General features: G+C 37.3%; 1 long non-coding RNA gene across 2 annotated transcripts; it reads right to left on the bottom strand.

Annotated features, from left to right (window-relative positions):
- Positions 1-117: 117 nt before the first annotated feature.
- LOC113063009 (uncharacterized) lies at positions 118-24,202 on the bottom strand. 2 transcript variants are annotated; one of them, XR_003278610.1, is made up of 6 exons: positions 23,671-24,202; positions 14,106-14,170; positions 3,158-3,267; positions 2,255-3,068; positions 1,542-1,783; positions 118-1,084 (listed from the first exon to the last, which is right to left on the bottom strand). It is a non-coding gene; the product is annotated as an uncharacterized LOC113063009 (long non-coding RNA). The 2 variants fall into 2 exon arrangements; XR_003278609.1 differs by having other exon boundaries at positions 1,542-3,068.
- Positions 24,203-24,781: the final 579 nt, after the last annotated feature.

Genomic DNA, 24,781 nt, shown 5'->3' with positions numbered 1-24,781 from the left:
GAAGCAAGGAGAGTATTCCTCCCTTCGGTTCAGGCACAGGCAGCGATATCGCCACAGGTCAAAACATATCAGCTCTCAGCCTATCAGCCTGCTTATGGGGGGGGGGGGGGGGGAGATATGAAGACAGGATGAAAGACAGAGATACACACCTACTTAGCAATGCATGTTGGGTTGTCACAACTGACTTTATCTGATGGCCGAGAGAGCTTTGCACTGTCAGCAGAACCTGCTAATGAGATGATAATAAAATCGAGTTTGGAAGACGTTGAGTTTGAAAATCAGTCTCATTTATAAGTGTTTGAAGTCTATAAAAGCCATATTAGGAAGGAATAAATCCTAAATATAAATACAAAGAAATTTGTCCTTGTGTATATGAGCACATTTACAACCAAAAGCAAAACAAGATGGAAAAGGAGGAACCACCCAAAATAACACCATTGTTCATCTAATCAGACAAACTTCCCTTTAAGGTTGAGGAACCATGGGAACAGGAGTCATGGGAATAGAAGCCATGGCAACGGCCGGTCAGGGTCAAGAAGCGTTTGTTCAAGACTGCCGTCTTATCACTCCACCGGCGACAGGGATATTACGTCTGTCAATCAATGGCTGACTGATGCTGCAGTTTTCTAACTGGATGAGAACTGAGGTCATGTTCTGGGAAGGGGAGTCTGGGTCCGATTTGTTTGCGTTGTGTCTGGCGCTCTTTGCTGATCCACCACATGTTCCTGCAAAGTTTAACCAATCAGTATTTCATTCTTAGGAATATCTATAATGGATGAAAAAGTTAAAATTCTTAGTTATCAAAAAAGTTATCAAAAATGACCAATCGAAATAGCCTTGATGTTCAAATGAAGATAATGCTGTGACCTTCAGATAATGCACGGCATTGAGAGTTCAACATAAGCCACTTCACAGCTGTTAAAAACAGAAGAATATCAGCCACTATGTTCTGCAGCCAAAGGAAGTTTTTAACAAGTAGAAGGTGTGGCCTGGGATAGGTTGTAGAGGAACCCAATCCCCACTCTGATTGGCTGAAGTCCTGGATCTGTTCCTTGGTTTAAAACACTTTCTGGGTCTTCATTCCCTAGAAAAAAAAAAAAAACACAAAAGCATAAAAAAAAATATTTAGATATTTTTAATGGGGCTTAAATCATCAAAACATCTAGATATTTGTAAAATTTTTGTAAAAATTATTTGTAAAAATTTGTATTGTTCCTGTAGCTCAAGTGGTAGAGCGCTGTGTTAGCAAGCACAAGGTTGGGGGTTTGAATCCCACGGAACACATGTTAGGAGAAAATTGTTAGCTGGAATGCAATGTAAGTCAAAGCATCTGTTAAATGCATAAATAAAATAAAACATTTTACTGGTTAAATAAAAGCCAATGTAATGCAACTAACACGCAACAACCCATTTATTATTAGTTTAATTATAAGTTAATATTTTTACAGTATGAAAACAACATAAATGCAAATGATTCATTTCTAAAAACTCGACATCTGTATTATGAACAGCAAGATTTCTCTTTAATCACTTTATTTGACCTGTGATCTCCTAGTGAGCAGCTGAGGCAAATGAGCGCCAAATTTAATGTGGCCTGGTTTGTGGGGGAAGACAATGTAGAACATGGCTAACTGCATATCCAGCTATGTTTTGCTACTATCATTCCTGTGGCCGTGATGAAACCTCTTGATGCCCAAGCTTTGGTTTTTCATGAGAAAATCGTCTTCCATGAGGCTGGGTGCTAGTCTTGTTTCATTTTCAGTCCAAACCTCGTGATGGGGCCCTAGAATAGAAAGCAAATACATGAGCATAAAACCCCACTCCTACAGGCAGCGATAAAAATCTGTATCGGGTGGAAGATCACTGTAGGCATTCCCATTGGTAGTCCCTGCATTGCTTATTTGTATAAAGCCGTCACATCAGCAACAATCTCTGTTACTTGTGTCTTGGAAACCGCCGGCTCTTACTGAAAATGACTGCTGTCCGTTGCTTTCACATTGCATTTTGAACACCCCCCTAAGATCTACTGTATGTACACTGCACTGTGCTAAAGCTAGCACAACCTTTGAGTGATATTAGCATCCCACAAACTGGCAGGTTCTACGTTTGGAGTAATAACAGGCACGACTGATTTCTCCAGTTCCTCGTAACAATCACAACCAGTAAAAACGCATGACGCGTCAAAACAAGAGGGTTTGATTTCACATGGCTGGTGTTCCAAATTTCTAAGCTGCTTGCAAACCTAATTATTTACCTCTTCTGGTTGCGTTTCCATTGCGTCATTCTACGCCGCCAAGTTGATCCCCTCCCGGTACTACGGCATCTATTCAATCTGGAGATAAGCAAACCCATAAACATACTTGAACAGAGTGTGGACGGATGTTGACTGGATCTCCAAACAAGCCTCTATATCAGATGCAACACATCAGTTTCGTGAGGCAGCGCCCAGCTAATACCATGAAGCAGAGTGGTCACGAAATGCTCTCCAGCAAGAAGGCCACTCATACTCATGTGCTCTGCATTTTCCATTTGACTGCCTCTGTACAGTACAGCCTCTGTAATCACACCAGCGGCTTGAGACAAAGCGTAAATGTTTACATATGCCTTCAAGGGGGCCGCTCCAAATTCCCTTCATATCCAGTCTTTCTCTCACCCTTTGTCACATTCAGACAAACGCACACTGTGCGGTTAAACAGAATATATGAATGCTATTATGCTTTTTTATTACTCAATACAGCAGAATATATGGGGCAAGTCCTAGCAAGACTAGCGAGACAGGAAACCTGTAGCTCAGGAGGGGTGTACATGGCCTGACGCTCACTGTTTTTAATGCTGCCCCTTTTGGAAATGGCATTTAAGAGCTTTGAGAACTTAGTAGTAGAACAAGTGGACATGACATAGCACAGATATAAAAAAAAAGTGTGATCCGGTTCGCAAGGCCCAACTCACTGAACCAGGACAAGCACTGAGTGAACGAAGTGAAGAGACGACTCCTCTTGAGGGCTCTCGCACTGACCCCCAGCGTCTCTGCCTCTTTGATTTATGGAGCTCAGGTGGAGTCTGGAGGGCTGGAAAGAGGAAATAAAAGGTTTCTTGAAATGAACACCTTTAGTAAAACCTGCTGCTGTATACAGTAACACAGAAAGAGTCCCTTCACCTGGAGCACCGCAGTCCAGAAAACTTCTCATTAGGGGGACACATCAGTCTGTGCACTGAGAAACCAGAGCTGCGGAGAACCTGTCAGCCCCATCAGAATGTGTTTTTGCACTTAGGAAACAGGAAAAAGATTAGTAAACCCCCTTTGCTCATCGGCCCAAGCTATTCTGGGTTCAGTCGAAACAAAATCCCCACAATAATCAAACCGAATTGCTAAATTACAGAGATGAGCAGCTTGAAAAATCGTCTCACAGTCATGGGAGCCTTTACCCCACAGAACCACTGCAGCAAAAGGCATCCAGATCCAATGCTGATTGCTGATGATGAGTCAGTGTGGCACTGGCCAAGACACATGGTACAGCTCTGTAAAATCCCTCTACTCTTCACCCTGCTGGAAACATTGAGTCAGCCAAGGCCTTTTGTTTCAAGTTTATCTGTGTGAAAATAATGTGAGGCTCCAACTTAGACACGCTGGGTAAAAAAAAAAAAGAAGTTGTTATTTTCATGTTGACCAGGCTTCAAATAAGTTGCTTAGTTTGTCGTAGGTCTAGGATCCTCTGCCATGCTTTCCTGACAGGATGAAGAGTTTTGTTGTTCCTGCAGATCCCATTGGACTTGCGAATCCTCCATGTGACCTGGCTGTGGCCTGGCAAAGGGGCAACTTAATAGGGGACTTGTTTTTGTTCTTTGTGAGTCAAAATGTTCTGATTTAGAAATGCTCCATTTCCTCTGTGGAGATTCGAGGACACTGCGGCTTTTTAACAGAGACAAAATATGAAGACCAGAAAGTTGTGTAATTGCCCTTACATAATCTCAATATAAATGTAATGAACTGGATGATAACCACTGTTGACAGTAAACACCATTGTTTGCAGGCTCGTTTTTCATTGGAGATAAGATCAGGATAGTTCATGTAGCTCAACCTCGTTCTTTGTAGGCTAGGCCTCAGGAATCAGGAAGACTAGTACAACTGACAGAGCTCTATCTGGGTTTGACTCGCAGTCTAAGAGTGTACAGCACACCCCATTTTACTTTCAGGGGTTTGGGTTTTGGTACCCATGTATGCAATGCCCTCTCCTGAAAGCAGAACACTGAGTCCTGAGAGTATGGACATTTGCAGCTGTGACAGGGTGAGTCATTCTGTTTGGCACTTAAATAGAAAGGGGGTTTCTGTTCAACAATGACACTTACACATAAGTACAGACAGAAATCCGCACATGTGCTTAAGTGCACACATGCGCGCACACACACACACACACTATGTCTCAATGTGTATTGGTAAACCAGCACCTGTGAAACGATTGAATCTTAAGGGAAACATGGCTAAAGCAGAGGCTTTTGTTTGTTACTTCCATATTCACATGCTTGCAAATGTGGCTGGAATACAGAGCAGCAGCTGCAGTCTGAGATGTGAGCAGATGACAGTTCCTAGAAGAAAACCCGCCAGTTCTTGCATGCCTTTTCACCAAATGACCAGGCAAGAAGAAACAAATTTCCAGAAATTACCCAACACCTGGGCAAATCCTCTTGGCAGCACAATTCTCTCAATGTCTCTCTAATATGAGCTTGGGGAAGTGTCTCACTACATAGCTAAAGCTTGAAGTTCAAAGCAGCAAACAAGTTACATTTTGGAGAATTTGGTCAAGTTCCAATCAAGCTTTTTCAAACAGGTCGGTTCTAAGTTGGTCATCAATGACAATGCAAAACACAATTGTGCATTAATGCACAAATAAAACATTGTAAATATGGTTCTGCATAGTCTAAGCATTATAAGGCTTTGTGCGAGGTTTTAGGGTTTGGTAAGGCAGTGTTAAAAAAAAAGGATGCCTTGTTGTCCTGCTGCTTTCAACAACTTATTTTCTGTATAAACAATAAGGATTTTCTTCTGGAGAAAACAAGCAATTACATAACATGAACAAAATGAAACATGGCAGTCCAGAAATTTGATCTTTCAAACAAAATAAAAGTAGGGGAAGGTATGGGAAAAACCCAGAAGCCACTAAAAAGAGAGAAAGTAAAAGTGGAAAAGAGGAACACTGACTGACTGAGAGAGGGAAAGTAAAACTGGGATAGAGGAAAGCAAATGTGAGCTAGAAGGAGGCAAAGAAATGAAAAGTCAAGAGAGAGAGAAAGAGAAAGGGGAGAGGAGGAGAGAACAAAGCCATCTTTGTGAGCCTCTGAGAGAGTGGAACAGAGCCAGGGCTTAGGGGGTGTTTCACAAGAGTACACTGACTGCATTCCTGCAATGTGATTATGGCCACATTCAATTTATTCTCCTGCAGAAAACAAACTAAACCCTACACTTTCCATCGACTCTTATCAGCTGTTCTTGAACCTGAAGTCTTTCCCTATATAATTATCCAGTAAGTGAATAGTATGCCAGTAAAATGTTTTCGTTATGACCTAACGCAGCTTGCCAAAAGAACCAACTACAGACTCTAGTTGTTTTTCAGTCATTCATTGACTTTGATTTGTGTTTTGTGGCGCAGACAGCTCCAAATCCAGGCTAATTCTCCCTAAAGCAATTATGCTGGGGATTCCCAGCACTGGATATTCTTTCCGTACACAAAGGCAGATCTGAGGTGAAATTGGTTGGTTTAACCAACCACAATCAGTACAGGAAAGCCACGTTTGGTGAAATGGTTTTAGTGATGTGGCGACTCAGTATCTTTTTTTTAATCTTTTTTGCATTTATTACGATAGGATAGTGAGTAGACAGGAAACGAAGTGGGAAAGAGAGAGGGGAACAGGATTGGGAAAGGTCCATGAGCCATGATTCAAACTCGAGACCGCCGAAGTGCAGTGGCGCTATATGTCGGCACCCTGCCTGTGAGCGCTGATAGATCATAACATTTTGACATTTGGTAGTACTTTTGCAGGGTATTCTATTGTGCCAATAAGAAACCTTTGGTGTCAATATGAAGACATTGTTGAGAAGTGAGTTAGTTTAGCGTAGGGGTGGTGTTAGGTGTTCCAAAATATCTAAATATAAATGTATATAAACGTATTTCTATTTTTCAAATGCATGCAAATAATTAAATGTGTCATGATGTGACACATAAGGAAAACAAGCGAAAGTCAACAGAGTACCCTGCATGTCGAAAAATGACACTAATGGAGTACCCTCTGCATTAAAAAGTGGCCCTCTGGGTCCTGACCAAGTGTCAACATGTGACGAGTTTGATGATGATGCCCGATGAGCCTGATAATGGAAATGAGCAGAATCAATACAACTGTTCTGAATTTTCTCATTTAAGGAACCAAAATAGATAATTCCACCTTAAGTAATTTCAAAAGATTTCAAAAGAGCATTTTTGCAGACTTTGTGTCTTGGGCAAAGCTGTGCATTAGCTTAATTTGTTGAGTCAAGCTTGATGGTCATGGCTGCTGACCTCTTTGGTTAGGTCTGTTTCCAAAGTCCTGGAAGACCACACACAGATCTGTCAGCTAGAGAAGACAACCCCTGTTTTGACGGGCCCAACCCCAGCTGCCTCTGTGATTCTGTGTGTTTACACCTAACACAAAGAGAGGGAAAATGGGATAATGAAGAGAGAGCAGCACATCATTGGGGTTGACCACTCCCTGAGGCCACAAATATGGTGGCCACCTCTCCATACAGTCTTGTATACTCCCCTCTTCATCTCTACCCAGTTTCTGGGAATGAAAAAGAGAGCAGTTGAGAGAGAGAGGTAAGGTGGGGGGCAAAACCATTGCTGGACTAAATAAAATACCCTCTCCAAAGGATCAAAGCTGAACTTGGCAATTTAATTCCAAGAGGTTAATGCCATTCCCAAAGGCTTCCCTTTGCCTCCAGCCACCTAGGCCTGTTATCCCTCTCATTAAAGCAGAGTCTTAGGCTCTAGTGTAGTAACAGGAGCAGCATTATTCCAGACCTGCTTTTCCCTGCCCATTATGGAAAGAAAGTTCTGTCTGTCTAACCACAATCCAATGAGGTTGGACCAACACTACTGTCATTTAAAGGTATTACATAATAGTTTTCCAAATGAATCTAATAGAGCATAGGTGGAGCCAAGGACAATTATAAAGTGTCATTGTTTTAGCTGTGCCAGTACAGCTGAAGTTCAGCTTCTTGGGAAACTTTTTTCAGCGAGGCCAAATGCTCCAAACGATGTATGGGTAACTAGCTTTGGCAACTGACTCTAAAATGTAGTGATATTGATTATCAGCCAATATTAGAGATTATTTATATCCATTAGTATTGGATGATATTGGCGATACACAAACAATTATTTCAACACTGATAGTATTAAGACATGGTTTGCACCAACACAGTATATTTGAATGATTTCTGAAGGATCATGTGACATTGAAAACTGGATCGATGGCTGCTGAAAATTCAGGTTTGCCATCATAAGAACTTTATTATAAATGCACACTTTATTGTAAATAAATGCAGCATTGGTGAGCATATGATTCAGATTACCCTTAAGTAAGCATTTAGAAAACTGTTATATGTAATGATTTGCCTCTTGGGGAAAAAAAGAAAATTCACAGTGAACATTATAATGTTGCTGTGATGCTGAAATGTGTAGCACATAAGTGTTTTTAGACACAACAGAATGAATACTACTACTACTACTAATAATAATAATAATAAATAAAATAATATTCTTTATTATAATTTAAAATAAGCTGTAAGTGAGCTTCATCACATCAGCTGAACCACTTTGTTCCTGTTGAACAAAGCTTAAAAAATCTTTGCTCTGAGCAATAAGTCAAGAGAAACAATTCTACAATGAAAGGCCCTATTTAAATGTTTAGAATCAGCTATCTGCGAAGAGTTCAACAAGAGTGCAATATTTAAATTCAACATCTTACCAAGAGTAAAGGGCTGTGAATCTGGTACAGAATCTGGTATAATTCACGTTGACAGAATAAGGGCTGAGAGGTGCCCATAAAACTTTAAATGAACAGTACTGTGCATAAGGAGGCAATCAGAAACTGAAAGACACTAAACATTGAGCAAAATTATGAAGACGTGTGTTAAAGGGATAGTTAACCCAAAAAAAAATGACCCCATGATTTACTCAGCCTCAAGGCATCCTAGGTGTTTATGACTTTCTTCTTGCAGACAAATCCAATAATATTAGAAAATTCCTTGCTCTTCCGAGGTTTGTAATAGCAGTGAATGGTTGTTGTTTTTCAGTTGTCCAAAAGAAGCCCAATGAAGTGCATCCATCCATCATAAAAAGTGTCACACATGGCTCCGGGGGGGTGAATAAAGGCCTGTTGGACACTTTTTATGATGGATGGATGCACTTCATTGGGCTTCATTTGGACAGCTGAAAAATAACACCTTATTCACTGTCATTATAAAGCTTGGAAGAGCCAGGCCATCTTTTACATATAACTCTGATTGGATTCGTCTGAAAGAAGAAAGTCATATACACCTAGGATGCTTTGAGTGTGAGTAAATCACAGGGTAATTTTCATTTTTGGGTGAACTATTCCTTTAAGAGATAGTGGGAACAGAACAAGAGAGAAAGAGATGTATACAGCTAAAAGGGAGAAATAGACAGCTAATCCCTACGAGCAGCTGTTGTGTTCTGACCTACACCAGAAGCTGCCGTCTGTGACCTCACTAACACTGGTGTAAAGGTTAATCATTAAAGTGCATATACACTAACACTCATCTCTTAGGTACAGAGAGGTGTATGACTCACCCCATGACAGCCCCAGGTTATCTAACACTGCAAACCGACCCTGAATCACGCTTTGAACATAAGGAGTTTCCAGTTTTGCATTGAATTATTCAGGTACTACTTCAAATATTAAACCTCAACGACATGATCCCCAATATGTTTATTTATTTATTTTTAATCAGGGTGGTTTGGGAGAAGGCTACATAATTAAAACCTGTACAATGTGTTGCTGAGGCTCTAGGTGAGGACTTCCAGTTTCTAATGCCCCACTCGGGTTAAGCCCATAGTATTCGTGAGGGTCCGTGGCGTACAGTGTGGGTGATGCAAATTTTATTACCAGAATAGTATGCATGTGTTGTACAGGAATATGTTTTTGTCAAGGTACACTATACATATACCATAATTAGAATTATTTGCATTGATTTTCAATGATTGGTTCAGTGTAAGGAGCACTTGGGTAACAGTCCATCATTCTTGGAATCTTCCCCACCTTTGGCGCTTCACCCAATGTGTACGCACATGAGCAGACATGCAGTTTCAGTGGAACTGGGGTGGCCAAACATTAGCTCCAACCTGCCCCAACACAACAGCTTGGAAGTTTCTAGTAACCTGGAATACCTTGATTATCTAATTCATGGTTTAATTAGGATTGGAGTGGAAATCTATAGGATAGTGTCCCACCAAGGGTGGAGATTGGACACTCTTGCAACATACTTAATTGCATGCTCAGGAAAGGGGTGAATTTCCTGGTGGCACTGCTCAATATCAATAAGCCATTTAAAGACAATTCACATGGATTAATTCACATTAGAAGGTGTGCCATTTAGTTGCAATGAAAAGCTACATTCATATCCATCTCATGGATTCTCCGGCTTATGCCACTGGCCATGAACATACAGGAAACCTAGCACGCTTCAATTAGATCTGCACTAACACATGAGTTTTTTTCCAAATAGGCAGCAGAAAGTTTGGCCATACAGCTTCATTTGTAGCCTATGCAGCATGCTGTCTGTTTAGACATTCAGTCTCTAGTTGAAGCAAATTTACCTTTGCCAAGAATTCAGGTTTGACAAGTTCAATCATTTCAATTCAATTAGAATGACACCAAGCTGGTCTTTAAGAAAAGATCAAATTCAGCAAGTTGCACAGCATTCATCATCTTGTACAGAATGTTGTACTCACACATTCAAATGAACAGCAAGGAAAAGGTTTTTTTTTTTTTTTTTTTTTTTTTTACTGTTTACCAGCAAGACATGAGTGGCACACCACAATTTGTTCTCTTTCCCAAATGGGGGTTCTTCCAGACAACTATTGCAGTACTAAACCAATACTCACAAGCCATTCTGTAATGACTTTGCTGGAAGCTAGCACAAACTCTGATTCTAATTTATTGGATTCCTTTATAGAATTCTTCTTACACACTTAGTTCTTGCTTTGGAAACATTAATAAAAAGCTAAACATGATAATACCGCAAGGAACAAAGAAGGATGCAAAAGGCATTCAAATCAAGAAGTCTCAATACCAAAATATGTTTTACAATCCCTCAGACTGCAGAAATTCATATGGGGAAATGGTAATAAAACACCTAATTTCTTTTTTAAATGACTCATCGCTGACAGGAATCTGACTCTTGACTCTGTATTAACTGGTCCAACATTGCAAAAAAGCCATTTTCCTAAGAACAATCTTTAGCATTATTTCACATACAGTATGTATCTTTCTCAGCCCACTTGCCACTGACCTCATTCCAACAAAGGTTAACATGCTAGACTTGCTGTAAAGTTCCAAGTCGCCCTTAACTGTAGACCCTGGACTAGTTAGACTTTGTGAGATCATTACACCATAAAGCTCAAGAGTTTTGTTCTCAAAGTGAGAATTTACAAATCTTAGGTGATTACCAGCTAATCTGTTCCCACTATGAAAAGGCTTGTTTGTGTTTAGTTCATAAGACGTGGGAGGCATAAGTTTGTTCTTTTTGTTGTTGTTGTTCTTTTAAGAATATGATGTGCATACAGTACCATATACTGTAGCAGCATTATGACCTACATTATTCATAGTGATACATTTGCACACACCTTTAATAATACATTGATATAGGTGTTCTGGGAGTTTTTTAATCTGCTAGGTTATTAAATGAATGCACCTAATATTTATTTAGGCATGAAGCTCTAAGCTCAGTTAAATGAATCAGCATGAGCTGAATAAGACTGAGAGGACAGAGAGGCAGATTATGATTAATGTTAGCACGCTTGTATCATCTGGCGCTACAGCGTTTACTGTAACGTATGAAAGCAGGTTTGAGTCACTTCTCGCTCATGGTGAGATAAAAAGGGCGACCATATGGAGACGGACAGACAGATAGACAGGCAGACACAAACACACACTGTGCCGACCAGCTCTTCTATTCTGTAGTGACAGCATGTTCCATATGTGCTCCATGGTTAGTCTCAGCAGGCTGTTAAACAATCCTGCAACCCTAAGTGAAATCCCAGACATTTGAGATCCTTGGGCAATATCTTTTTTGTTCCTTTCTCTCCTCTGCATTCTGCCTTGTTTTAGGACTACACAATTATGACAACAATCATAATTATCGATTATTTATCCTAACACCTAACCAGACGCGACACGACAGAATCACTCAAATATCTCTCTAAAAAAAAATAATTATACATACACATATATATATCTTACCAAGATATACCAAGTCTTCTTACCAATACTACATTTATATGATTAAAAATACAATAAGAAAACAACTTTTCTTAGAATATTAATCCAGTTAAAAATAACTGTTTTCTATTTAAAAATATTTTTAAATGTTTTTTATTCTAAGAATTTTCAGCATCATTATCCCAGTCTCGAGTGTAACATGATCCTTCATAAATGATTCTAATATGTGGGAATAAACATTGAAAATAGTTTTTAATGCTTAAAAAATAAAATGCTTAATAAAATGCTAAAATGCTTCTCATTAGAAAACACTTATACAAAATATTTAAATTTTAAATAAATGTTTTTTAATACTTTCTCTTCATCAAATAATCCTAATATATATATTAGGGAATAAACATTGAATAAACATTGAAAATAGTTTTTAATGCTTAAAAAAATAAATAAAAACAATTTTTTATATATATATATATATATATATATATATATATATATATATATATATATATATATATATATATATATAATTTATTTATTTTTTTTTTTTTTAAGCATTAAAAACTATTTTCAATGTTTATTCAATGTTTATTCCCTAATATATATATTAGGATTATTTGATGAAGAGAAAGTATTAAAAAACATTTATTTAAAATTTAAATATTTCGTAAAAGTGTTTTCTAATGAGAGATGTCTTGTGTTTTTCACAGCTGGGCGAAGAAGTATTTGTTTCAGAAATATGGGAGGAAGTTGAGGTTTCTATTATTTAGGTTATTTGCATGAGCCACATGCCAGAAACCAACAATAATTATTTGTGGATTGAAGTAAAGTACAGAGACGTGTTGGGATCAAATATTGGCTGGAAGCATGCGTGTGTGATTGACTTGAGGACATTGTGTAAAGAGCTCAGAGAGAAGTGTGTGAATAGTGTTTCAAAGGCCTTTTTCATACAGGGGCTTTATTTGAGGCTGGCAGGCATCGCGCGCCACACATCAAAGATGCACTTGTTAAGAGAGAGAGAGAGAGAGACTGATTAACAAACTGATGCAGAGAGCCAGACCACAGCGAAACTATTCAATAGCTGGATTCAAATGAACACACATAAGACTCTCTCACTCTCTGACACAAGACACACAATCACTTTATAGACAAGCCCTGTCAGCAAAATACACAAATAGGCCAATGCTTAGATGTAGTGATGCAACAAAGTAAAAAAAAAAAATCATAATATCTAGGCTCAACATTTACAATTTTGGATAATATTGTTAAATAATAATAATAAATAATTATTAATGTTTGGCTGATATAAGCATTTGTACCCTATAAAACGCATAACAAAAGATTTGTATTTACTTTTTATTTACAAACTCTGGTCTACGTACAGATTGACTGATTTTATTTATTTATTTAAAACAGTAAAAAACATATAAAAATTGTAAAATAAAATTTTAGCCCAACTAAAACAGTAAAAAAAAAAAAAACATTTACATTGTTACAAAACATTCTATTTGAATTGCATTCTTTCTTTTAAACGTTCTATACATCAAAGAATCCGGAAAAAATATACTGTGCGGTTTCCGCTAAATTTTGCAGCACCGCTATTAAACAAACGTAAAACAGATTAGAACGATTTATGAAAGAAAATGTGACACTGAGTAAAACTGAACTTTGCCATCACAGAAATTCCATTAAAAAATATATCAATATAGAAAACATCGATTTTTAGTTGTATTAATAATACTTCACAGTATTGCTGTTTTTACTGTATTTTTGATCAAGTAAATGCAGCCTTGGTGAGACGATAAATCCTATACAAAATCTACAACATCTCTCTAAACAAAAGCACCAAATGCGTTAATTCAGAACTTGCTTCCTCTAATAAAACCCAAAATAGAAGAACAAGCTTCTGAATGTGAGCTCATATAAGCGATGGCACAGGCACTAACAGGAAGTGTGAGCTGTTTGACTATTCTTTGATATTAAATTATGCTGAACTGATACCACTGATATCAATCATCAACCACTCGGGGTGCATCAAGGTCAATTACTTCTGAATTCTCTTCTGCCACATATACTCCCATAAACATCTGCTGAAGAGCCAAAACATTCCCACTATGTTTTCCCTCTGTTATCCTCTTTCCTCTGTTGGAAATCAACACAAACCACCCGAGGCAAGCTGTGCTAGCTGTGAAGCCTACAGATGAATTGAAATGGTCCCGACAGAGGTCCTGGACGTTAAAATGCAGCGGGCAGAAGTTCTGACCAAATTTGAATTATGACTTTAAGTTACTAAAAATTAGATTAACCAGCAACAACTGAAATCTTGCATGACTAAAACGAAACTAAACCTTAAAAGATATTATACATATACTTTTAAGCATGACATGGATTAGCAAAAAGAAAAAAAAGCCACCTACAGTTCCTGTGTGATATCATGATTACTTAGAGCAACGTCAGATTACTTCTTATGAATAATTTTCATTTCCTCTAGTACTTAAACATGTCTTTAACTGGTGTCATGTTTTAGCATGACATACTGGGATTATTACAGGAGATTACATGAGCATGAGCTCATGAGGTTAAGTTTTGTCAGTTTGCTGTCTATCTAGTACACTCACCCTTGAGACGGATGCCCTCCCTCTGAAGGGTGTAGCTCAGCCCATGGGTGATTGGGTATGACAATCTAAAGGAAGAAACAAGAGGACTTTCAGGATGAGTAAGAGAAGGGCTCTGTGTCACTTTAAAGCCACAATACCAATACAAGGTCAAAGTTAAATAGCTAATAATTAGGGTGGATTCAATATTACATTATATTAAAATAATCTCTTTTTTTATGAATATTCATATATTGTATGGAAGCTGTTTCCTCCACTAAATAAAAAATAAAACAAGGTAATTGTGACTCAAAATTGTGAGTTATAAAGTCAAAATTGCAAGTTATAAAGTCAGAATTGCGAGTTACTGTATAAAGTCAGAATTGCGAGATATAAACTCTTTGACTTTTTTTTACTTTGACTTTTTCATATCTTGCTTTAAATTTAGTTTAAATCTCGCAATTGTGACTTTCTTTTTTTCTCACAACTGCGAGTTTATATCACGCAATTCTGATTTTTGTAACACAATTCTGACAACTCTTTTTCTTGGAATTACAAGTTTATATCTCGCAATTCTGACTTTCTTTTTTTTCTCACAACTGCGAGTTTATGTGTAGCAATTCGGAGTAAAATAGTCAGAATTGCAAGATATGAACTTGCAATTGTGAGGAAAAAGTAAGAATTGTGAGAATATATCTAGCAGTTCTGAATTTATAACTCGCAATTTTGACTTTATAGCTTGCAATTGTGAGTTTATATCATGCGATTCTGACTTTATAACTCACAATTTTGACCTTTTTTCTCAAAATTTTAAGTTTATATCATGCAATTCTGACTTTAAAAAACTTGCAATTCCATGTTATAAAGTCAAAATTGCAAGTTATGAAGTCAGAATTGAAAGATTTGTGCTGGCAGTTGTAAAAAAAAAAAGTCAGAATTGTGAGTTTATATCATGCAATTCTGACATTATGACTCGAAATTTTGACTTTTTAACTCGCAATTACCTAGTTTTTTTTTTTCTATATTATATTTTTCTGCAAATATTGTAACAAACTTTAATGATCAATTTAATGCAACCCTGAATAGAATAATTAATAATAATAACAATAACAATAATAATAATAATAATAATAATAATAATAATAATAATAATAATAATAATAATAATAATAGTAATAATAAATAAAAACAGAGCTAAACTTTTTTTTTTTTAACAGTAGTGTACACAAACACAAAGACACCAAATGAGGGTAATAAAAAAAAGCTTTTAAAATATAATGTATTATTTATTTATTTACCACTACATTTATAAAAATGTCAGGAGACAACTGACTTCACCCTACTTTGATTTACTTATGATGATAATAATAATAATTTAGTAGACTAAATTAACAACCCTAACACTCAGATTACATTTTTTTCACATGACTAAACTCTTTCCCCCCTTGCAACAAATAAAGTCATTAATGTGGCTGCTACGTCAATGAGCATAAAAGCAATAAAAGGATCCTTGAAAACAGCCTTTAGGAAAGCAGCAGCATTGAGTCTGCAGGCTGCCTGCGTCACTGCCTACTAGAGATTCTTGAGAATCTACCTAACTCTTTTGGTCAACTAATATCGAAACCCTGCACTGGGGTGTGGCATGTTCAGAATGAGACACCTTAGTAAAAAACTTACTCATCAAAACTCAAAAGAGGAAACGGGCACGAGGTGAAGGGCGCAACTGTCTGCTAACTGTTGCATAAACACTCGTCAGAAATGATTCAGACTCCCAAAGAAAAGTAACTTCTGCTTAATATGACTGCAGTATTCCTTGGAACTTCATTAAAGGCATTTCTGTCTCAAGTTAACCCATCCACAAACAGCAAGCCTTGCTCTAGGTTTATTTGTAAATGGAAATGGCTGAAAAGCCAGGGAGTTTCTGAGTGTTTTTTTGTTTTGTTTTGCCAGATCCACTGAGCCGCACAAAACAGCCAGGCCCCATTGCCTTCCTTGTGTACCAGCAATTGTGGACCACTGCCTCTCTATCAGTCACCTTTCTTTAGGTGGGAGCTCAGTCGGAAAAGACAAAAACAAAGTCCTCAGGGCTGTGAGGGTGTAGGGACAATGACGTACGTCATCATTTAACAGGATGAAAACAAGTAGGGCAGGCCTAAACAATGACTGATGGAGTTACTGTAGCAAATTTCTTTCTCTTTGAGCTTGTCTAAAAGATGAAATCTCCAGGTGAGTGCAGTTGTATTCCATGTTTCGACGTCCCTTCTGTTGGAACAGGATGGTAAGGGGAGACATCTTGAAGTTTGTCACCTGGTTAGCTAGGTGTTTTTTTTTCTCACATTGTTTTTCAGTCTGCGTTCTGTGTCCTTATACTGGACAATGAGACTCCATGAGTCCTCCTCGGTAGATACTGAAGGGCTAAAAAAAACAAACAAACAAATGATCAGGGTCTGACCTTAGCATTAATGCCTACTTAAAAACTGAGTTTGATTAAAACTTGGTGTTTTATATATATACTTATGTATCATGTATTTTAATAATTAATTCATCCCTACGATGAAAGCTGAATTTTCAGCAGCATTACTCCAGTCTTCAGTGTCACATGATCCTTCAGAAATCAGTATAAAATGCTGATTTGCTGCTTAAAAAACAATTATAATTAAGAACGGTGAAAAAAGATGTGCTATTTATTCAAATATGTGGGATACTTGATGATTAGAAAGTTTAGAAGAACAGCATTTATTTGAAATAAAAGTCTTTTACTGTCACTTTCAATCATTTTAATGATAATTATTAAATAAAGAAAGAAACCAAAAATCTTACTGACCCAAACTTTTGAATGGTACAGTAGTGTATATAAAATGCAAAAATATGTTTTCATAATCAGAAATAAATATTCATGACTGAAAATATTCTCATTTCATCCGCCACTGGGAGGTTAACTGTGGACTACAGCTGTTTTGGAATATTACTCTATTTCCCAATTATCATTTCTCACTTATCCACTGTGAATCACTTGAAAACTTAGAGACATTAAAGCTGCAGTAGGGAACTTTTGACGCTCTAGCGGTTAATAAACAGAACTGCTTGCGTCTTGCGGAAGAACATCGTAGCCGGATCTACTTCTCTCTGTTTATGTCTATGAAGAATCACAAAGGTACTGGGTTACTCAGCCGCGGTACCCCCGAAGCAATCTAAAATAGTCCGAATATAAACACTTATTATAGGTGCACCCTAGTGATTCAGGACAAGCTAAAAACACGGTTTGGAAAATGGATTCATGGGTTACTCGCTTATTATGTTCATTTTTCTACATTTTGAACACAAACAAAGTTACGGAGCGCAGCTCTGATTGGTTGTTTTTTACCGGGAGCGCATGACTTTCTGCAAATGGCAATAGGACCACTGGGAGGAGCCAGAGGAGCTTGATTTTTTTCACAGATGATCTGTCTCATATTCTACTGCCAGGACATAATGACAGGTTTAATAAATATGTAAAAAATATTTTTTTTACAAAAGTTCCCTACAGCACCTTTAAGTCATTATTGAGGTTTAAGGAGTGCAGAGCAGATGATAAGCCTGAGAAACAATGGAAACGCTTCTTTAGATTAAACACCTGAGGAAGTATGTATAGACAACACTCACAGGGGTCTTCTTCAAACTGCTATATAAACACACCTGCGTGTTTTATTGGCTTGCTGTGCCAGTCAGAGCCTCTGAGGTCACGGCCTGAGAGTCGTTCTTTCCTGAGAGATTCTTTGTTATGCAACATTTAAGCACCATGCTGTCATCTGACAATACCATTCAAAACTGTCACATCAGCAGCAACTCTCACTTCCTCGAAAAACATTTCCTGTGGAAAGTCGAGTATGGGGAAAAAACCTGGACAGGCTGGCATGGCATGTGTTAGTGAACTGGATGCCTGGAAGGCCCCTCCTCTGAAAAAAACAACATCCTCAAAAAAACTAAAAAAATCTGGAAACTATAGGCAACCACTTTACAGCTCCAGATCGGTTTTAAGCTCTGTTTCACATTAACAGATAAAAAGGACTACTTTACCAAACAGTGCCACTTTTCACACAGAATTTCACCACAAAATCACGCTTTATATACTAAACACACACAATCCTGCAATGTTTGTGTGTTCTCTATTCATCAAATAAGTCATCAAATGAAAATAGTGTTATAACCTTTTATCTTACACAACGCTCTGGTAAACGTCATTCTTACTGGTGAATCATGGCATTCTTCAATCCCTGTGACTCAACCTGGCACTACTTTAAAGAGATAGTTTAGCCAAAAATGTCAAAAATTCTGTCATCATTTACTCACCTCCATGTTGTTCCAAATCTGTAAGACCTTTGTGCATCTTTGAAACACATATGAAGATATTTTTAATGAAACCTGAGGAATTTCTGCACCTCGGTTGAAAGCCTATTTCACCAAAGCTTTGACACAGAAGGTTTATATAAACATTGAAAACGTTTGGCAAGTAGCTGCATACGATGCAAATGATGTACAGTCAACCAGTCATTATTGCAAAATAAACACTTGCGTGAATCCAGATGTGTGTGTAAATGAGCGCATTTTAAAGAAACAAGTGCAAGTAAAATACACCAGATTGTGGTAGTCTGCTGTATCTGCACCCGCAAGATGAGGAGCTGCACCGTTTGAATTGCATTCAACAGATTTTATGGGCACGTTTATGCATAATTACTATAGTGACTCAGGCCTGACAACCGTGTGCAAATAAACAGCACTATCAGCAGGCAAAACTCATTCTGATGGTAATAAGGTTAGAGAGGGCCAGACTAAACAAATGTGACGCCCTGTTAAGATCCAGCTTCTTAAATCAATGCTCTGAGTTCCAGAACAATCCGCCTACACTCTCCGATCCCAACAGAAGCGACGGGTGCTTTCCCACACTGCGTGACAACCGGGCTATTCACACATTTCAATCAGCTGTCTTTTTAATAACCCATAAATCAGTCATTATAGGATCCGCTTCAATGTTTGCACCAAATTCAGCATGCCCAAAGATTTTTATTGATGGATTGTCAGACAGGGGAATGGGAAAGTTGTTGACTTGGACTGGATGTAGACAAGGGAGTTTCTCTCCTGTTGTGATGTAGATTCAAAGATAACGCGGTTACACAATTTGGAGAGTTTCTTTGGTTTTAAAAAGCCTGTTTGGCAACTGAACTGAGCCAATAATCATGCAGACTTGCAGTTTTTCCAACTATCTTCTCTGTTATACTCTCCATCAACTGGGAAAGTTTTTGTGAATGTCTCATTGATGTTGTAAAGCTCACTTGCTGACTTGTTTAATAGATACTTAACTTCTCCTTAGTCACAAGTAGAATGTGCAAAACTATGTGCTTTCATCCGTGGATTCTCTGAATGACTAGTCGGTTTTAAGGAGGCCTATGTAATCACACTGATTTAAGGTCAGATCCAGCACACGTTGATTTTTTTTGTGTGTTTAAACGCTGCTTTAAACTTTGCACAATCATCAGTTTGCATTGGATAAGTGGTAGAAAGAGTCATAACCTAGCGTTTATGTGTTGCAATCATGTCAAAACCCTTGCTAGTTCATCATCTAGTTCCGTTCCTCATTGCAAAAGGGATACTTTTATAAGCCAGGATCGGACACACTGTATAAAAATGGCAGGTTACGAAAAATAAATAAAATAAACATGCTAAAATAAAAGAAAACGCTTTTACAAGTTACCATATCTTATATGGTATGCAAGGAAAACAAAAATAGCGACTTTATTCAACAATTCGTCTCCTCAGTGTCTCTCCGCATCACTGTAGTAACATTTTGGATAATATCCATTTAACGCAAGCAGTGTACACTCTTCTGTGTCAGCCGCGGCACAAGGATAAGTTTTCTACGTGTATATATACAAAAAACAGCACAGCCCCGTGGAGCGGCTAACACAGAATTGAACTGAATTCAATGATAAACTGCCTTTAACTATTATTTTGCATTATTGAGACACTGTTTCCCTAATGAATGTTGTTCAGTTGCTTTGACGCAATGTATTTTGTTTAAAGCGCTATATAAATAAAGGTGACTTGACTTGACTTGACACAGAATAGTGTACACTGCCTGCGTTCAGCTCATATTCTCCAAAAAGTATTGTCGTCGCTTCATAAAGTTACGGTTGAAGCACTGACGGCAGAAGGACTATTCTGACGATGTCTTTCTGGACCTTGACACTGTTATTTATTTGGGAGTCAATGGGACAGTCACAGGCCTTCTAGTTTTCATCCAGAATATCTTAAATTGTTTTCAGAAGACGAATTAAGTTTTTATGGGTTTGGAAAGACATGGTATACCCACATGGTGATTAATGTCAACATTTTTATTTTGGGGTGGAGTATCCCTCTAACGAACTACGCAATATAGAAAAACACATTTTCTCAATAACTTGGAACCAATAAAACCGTCTTAATCAGTTCCTCTTAGCTACATAATACAACAACAGCTTGAAAAGCAGACATCATTATTTGAGGTGCTAACAGACATCTAAGTTGCAATCAGTATTTCTAAACTAATTTGACATTATAATGCAAATGTAAGCATTTTAAAGGGGGAGCTTTCTCAAATTATTTTTCTATAATCATTTCTTCACTCTTACGAAGTTACAAAAGAAATTGTGACTTTCTTTTGTGAAGCACAAAAGAGAGACTCTGAACTAGAGGTGTTTCATCTCAAAATTTCAATAGATATTGTACTTCTAAAGTTAACATGAATCATAGCATTGAATTTGGTTATCATGCAATTTTTCTTTTCAAAATTTCTATAGATATCGTAATAATATTATTTTTAATGGGAATTATAGTGTGGGTTTAGTTATCATGCCATTTTCTTTTCTTCTATTGATATTACAATTACGTTGTTAATGTGAATTAACTTATGGCATTTTTCTTTTATTTTTTTCTTATAATAAATATAAATGAAGCTCCCAAAATGATAAAAAAGCATCATAAATGTAGTCCACATTGACTTGTTATGCTTCATTTCAAGTCTTTTTAATCCATGATATCTTTGTGAGACGTTATAATTGAATAGACGCAAAATTTGAGTAGATATTTGTAAAAAAAAAAAAAAAAAAAAAAAAAAAGATTTAAAAATAAAAAAAAAGTTTTCACTTGATTTCAAGATTCTCACTTGGGCGTATTCAAACAATGCATGGGAAAGAGAATGATACAGAGAGTAAGTGAGTGGGAGAAACCTTGCCGAGTGGAACAGTGGGATGCAAAGAAAGAGGTGTCTGGGGGTAAAGTTACAGACCAGGAACATGTGTCTGTTAGATAACACAAGAACAGAGCCTGTATCTCTTTCCTCAAAGCTTTGCCCCAAAACAAGACTCTTTCCCACTGTATACGTTTGCCAGAGGATCCATGCGCTGGTCCATACGTACAGAAGACACGGGTCACTGAACAGCCATGGAATCAGAGAAGTCGTGGGATCCGCAGAAGGCCCAGACAGGTTTGTAGAGTCAGAGGATTGCGGTTTCAGCCCCCTGGTTACCGTAATACCATCCAAGGTCAAGCATGTAGTTCCAAAGATCCTACAACAGCTGCTTGTTTGGAAGGTCATATCAGACGCTCATTTGTCCCACATACCATCTAGGAATGGCTGGGAACGATGACTTCCATTAGCCAGATCAGAGACCTGCTCATCAGGCAGGGATGAAAAAAAGAAGAGCCTCTTGATGGGAATTTCTGGTCTAAATTATCACCATCGAACCCCTTTTACACAAAAATCACTTTAGGCTGGAGTCGATGGAAGGCTGTTCTTACCATCTGCCCGATTCCTCTGAGCACAGTCAACCTTCTCGCCCACACATGTGCTGATCTGGCTCGTTAAAACCAGCTGAGGGAGACAGAAGGGAAACATCTGTCCTCGAGCTCAGTCCAGTTTGAAGGGATCGCACAAAGATCAGAGTAAATAGTCTGCTGTCACTGTGAGAGTTCAGCGGACACCACTTCAAATACTTCAAAAGCTTTACTCTCCATAGTGAAAATCGATTTTTAATAACTGATAAACCTTTACAAACAGATCTGTTGTGAGCTCTGAGGTTGTTAATCAATTGAACCCATCTTAATCATGTCTAATAGCAGAATTCAGGATGAGAATCTAGATTACCCATGATGCTGTGCAGAAAAATCCACCAATCTGAGAGGCACAGCAAGCATGGTGTGCTAAAAGAGATATTAAGCTCCGCCCACTCACACGAATAATTCCCCTTATTCTCTCAAAATATTCAATATTTGTATATTTTGCAAAGAACTTACAATAAATTGTTTCTATAATTCCAATTCTATAATCCAAATTTCTCCACATGCAATCACAATGTAATAAATGTAATTGTATTTTTATTTTGGCGAAATGTGTGATTTTTAGATGCTTTTCTGATAGGGCTCTTCCAGAAATATGCTCACAGGCCACCAGGCAAGTGACTGTTGCTTACAACATGATCTATTTTGACTATATTAATTATGGGGTTAATTAAAACATAGCAATATGCCATTCACAGAGCTGGCACTGAAAAAGACAAGACGGAGCGAAGACTGTTGTATCTAGGTCGATGTTCTGATCTGATAAAACACTTGCACCGGGTATCTAACACAGCTCTTACTCAAACACACAAATAAATAAATACAATCAGCCAAAGCCTAAAACATTTCAACATTCCTTTAAATGCATACAGCTTGGAAGAACAAACTTAATAACTCAATTAGAGTTTGGCTCCAGGTGCTAAAGTGTAGGTTTTACTTCGGAAACCTAAAGGGTTGACCTATTTTACAGTTATGAGCTTTTATGTGTGTGAGGGGGGCTAGAACATAGTTACCTCGAGGGGTTATCTAGCATGTGGTTTCATCATGTTGAGGCCCATTTCTACTGCTGTGGAAAGCTGTATTAAAACTCATGTGTGGCCATTTACTGCTCTGATTTAAAACACAAAAGCTAACTTTAAAATGAGCCCGGCTGGAGGGGGACCACATTTAAACTTGATCCCAATGTCAACAAACCACAAAAACAGACAGTAAAACGATCATCCTAATTTACCATAAGTAACTAAATGTGATCTGTAACCACATTTGTAATGCAACCCATATTCAATTATAGTTTGTCAGTACAACAGAGTCCACACCAAAGTCTGGAAATCAGGAATTTATGATCAAACTGAAGAAATACTGTAAATAAGTTCAACTGCTGTCATTAAAGCAAAAGGCATGCAAAACAATAAAAAAGCTGACTGCTGACTGCTTCTATTTGTGCTTTTTCGGCTGATTATATCATAATAATCATCATTTATTCATTCTTTAAAAAAAGAAACAGAAAAAAATTATTTGTTATTTTATATGTTTCTCAATATAATAATCATAAACAATTTAATTATATAAAATATAATTTGCTCAAAATATGTATTAAATGTGAAAAAAAAAAAAAATAAATAAAAATAATAATAATAATAATAATAATAATAATAATAATAATAATAATTGGACCCCACTGTATGTATTTTTTTTTTATAAGCAGGAAGCGGAAAACCATATTCCGGTTCAATCCTACCTTTCCTCACGTTAGAGAAACGTGCTGGTGATGCAGGAGGTGAGTAAAGACGTCACGTATGCATCTTTGAAGATCTTAAACGAGTGCGGAAATTCCCGAGATCAGATAACATGGAAAGGGAAAAGGCTTTATGTGAATGGGCCTAGAGTGTTTCTAATTCATCCGGGCTTTCTGGGCTCTCGCACGCCCTCTGGTGTTACCCACAGAGGTGACCTCAAATAGCACTGACGGACATAACCGTACATTGTGTAGTGACACTTTGTGGTTGAGTACATGTACTACAAGTACAAGTGCACACAATCCTGGAAAGAGTCTTACTGTGATGCAGAACTCCAGCGAGATGTCCTTCAGTACAGAGGCTTCCTGGCCAGTAAGTTACTCCTGAGCGTTAGACGAGTCAAACACCACAGAGGCAACTGGATACAAAATCAGGAGCCCCGCTCAACACACAATTATGTCCTCCTCCAGATGCTCCAGCCTGTGCAACATCAATAAAACGCCCCACTAATGTGTGATCACAAGCTTAAATACAGCCTGGCACTATCATGATCTCATTTATCTTCATTCATTCAATAATGCTATAGTCAAACCCATTTTAAATTCAAGATTCGTATTCATTGCATTTTTATTACAGTGAAATATTTAGCAGCCATTTAATCCAAAAGTGTACATACAGGTATATAGCAGATGTTTTTTTGTTTTTTGTTTTCAAAGCGACTTTAGTTAAATTCAAGGTATACATATACTACCAGTAACAGATCCTTTAAGGAATTCAACGAGGAATAAAAATAAATTGTTAAATTGTTCAAAAGTGAAAATATGCAGATGTATATATTTCAATGAAATTCTGTTCTTTTGAATTTGAATAACAAGAAACAAGAAATTTTAATTTAATTTAAATTTTAAACAAGAAACATTATTAATCATAGACCACCAATAATAATTTACAACTATTACTATACTATTCAGCAGATTAGAATTTCTGAAGGACTATGTGACACTGCGGCTGAAGACTAGAGTAATGATGCTGACAATTCAGCTTTGACATAAAAAGAATAAATTATTTATATATATATATATATATATATATATATATATATATATATATATA

Source organism: Carassius auratus, chromosome 45 (genome assembly GCF_003368295.1).
Source record: "Carassius auratus strain Wakin chromosome 45, ASM336829v1, whole genome shotgun sequence".
Lineage (NCBI taxonomy): Eukaryota > Metazoa > Chordata > Actinopteri > Cypriniformes > Cyprinidae > Carassius > Carassius auratus.
This window is presented reverse-complemented; position numbering and strand designations above follow the sequence as displayed.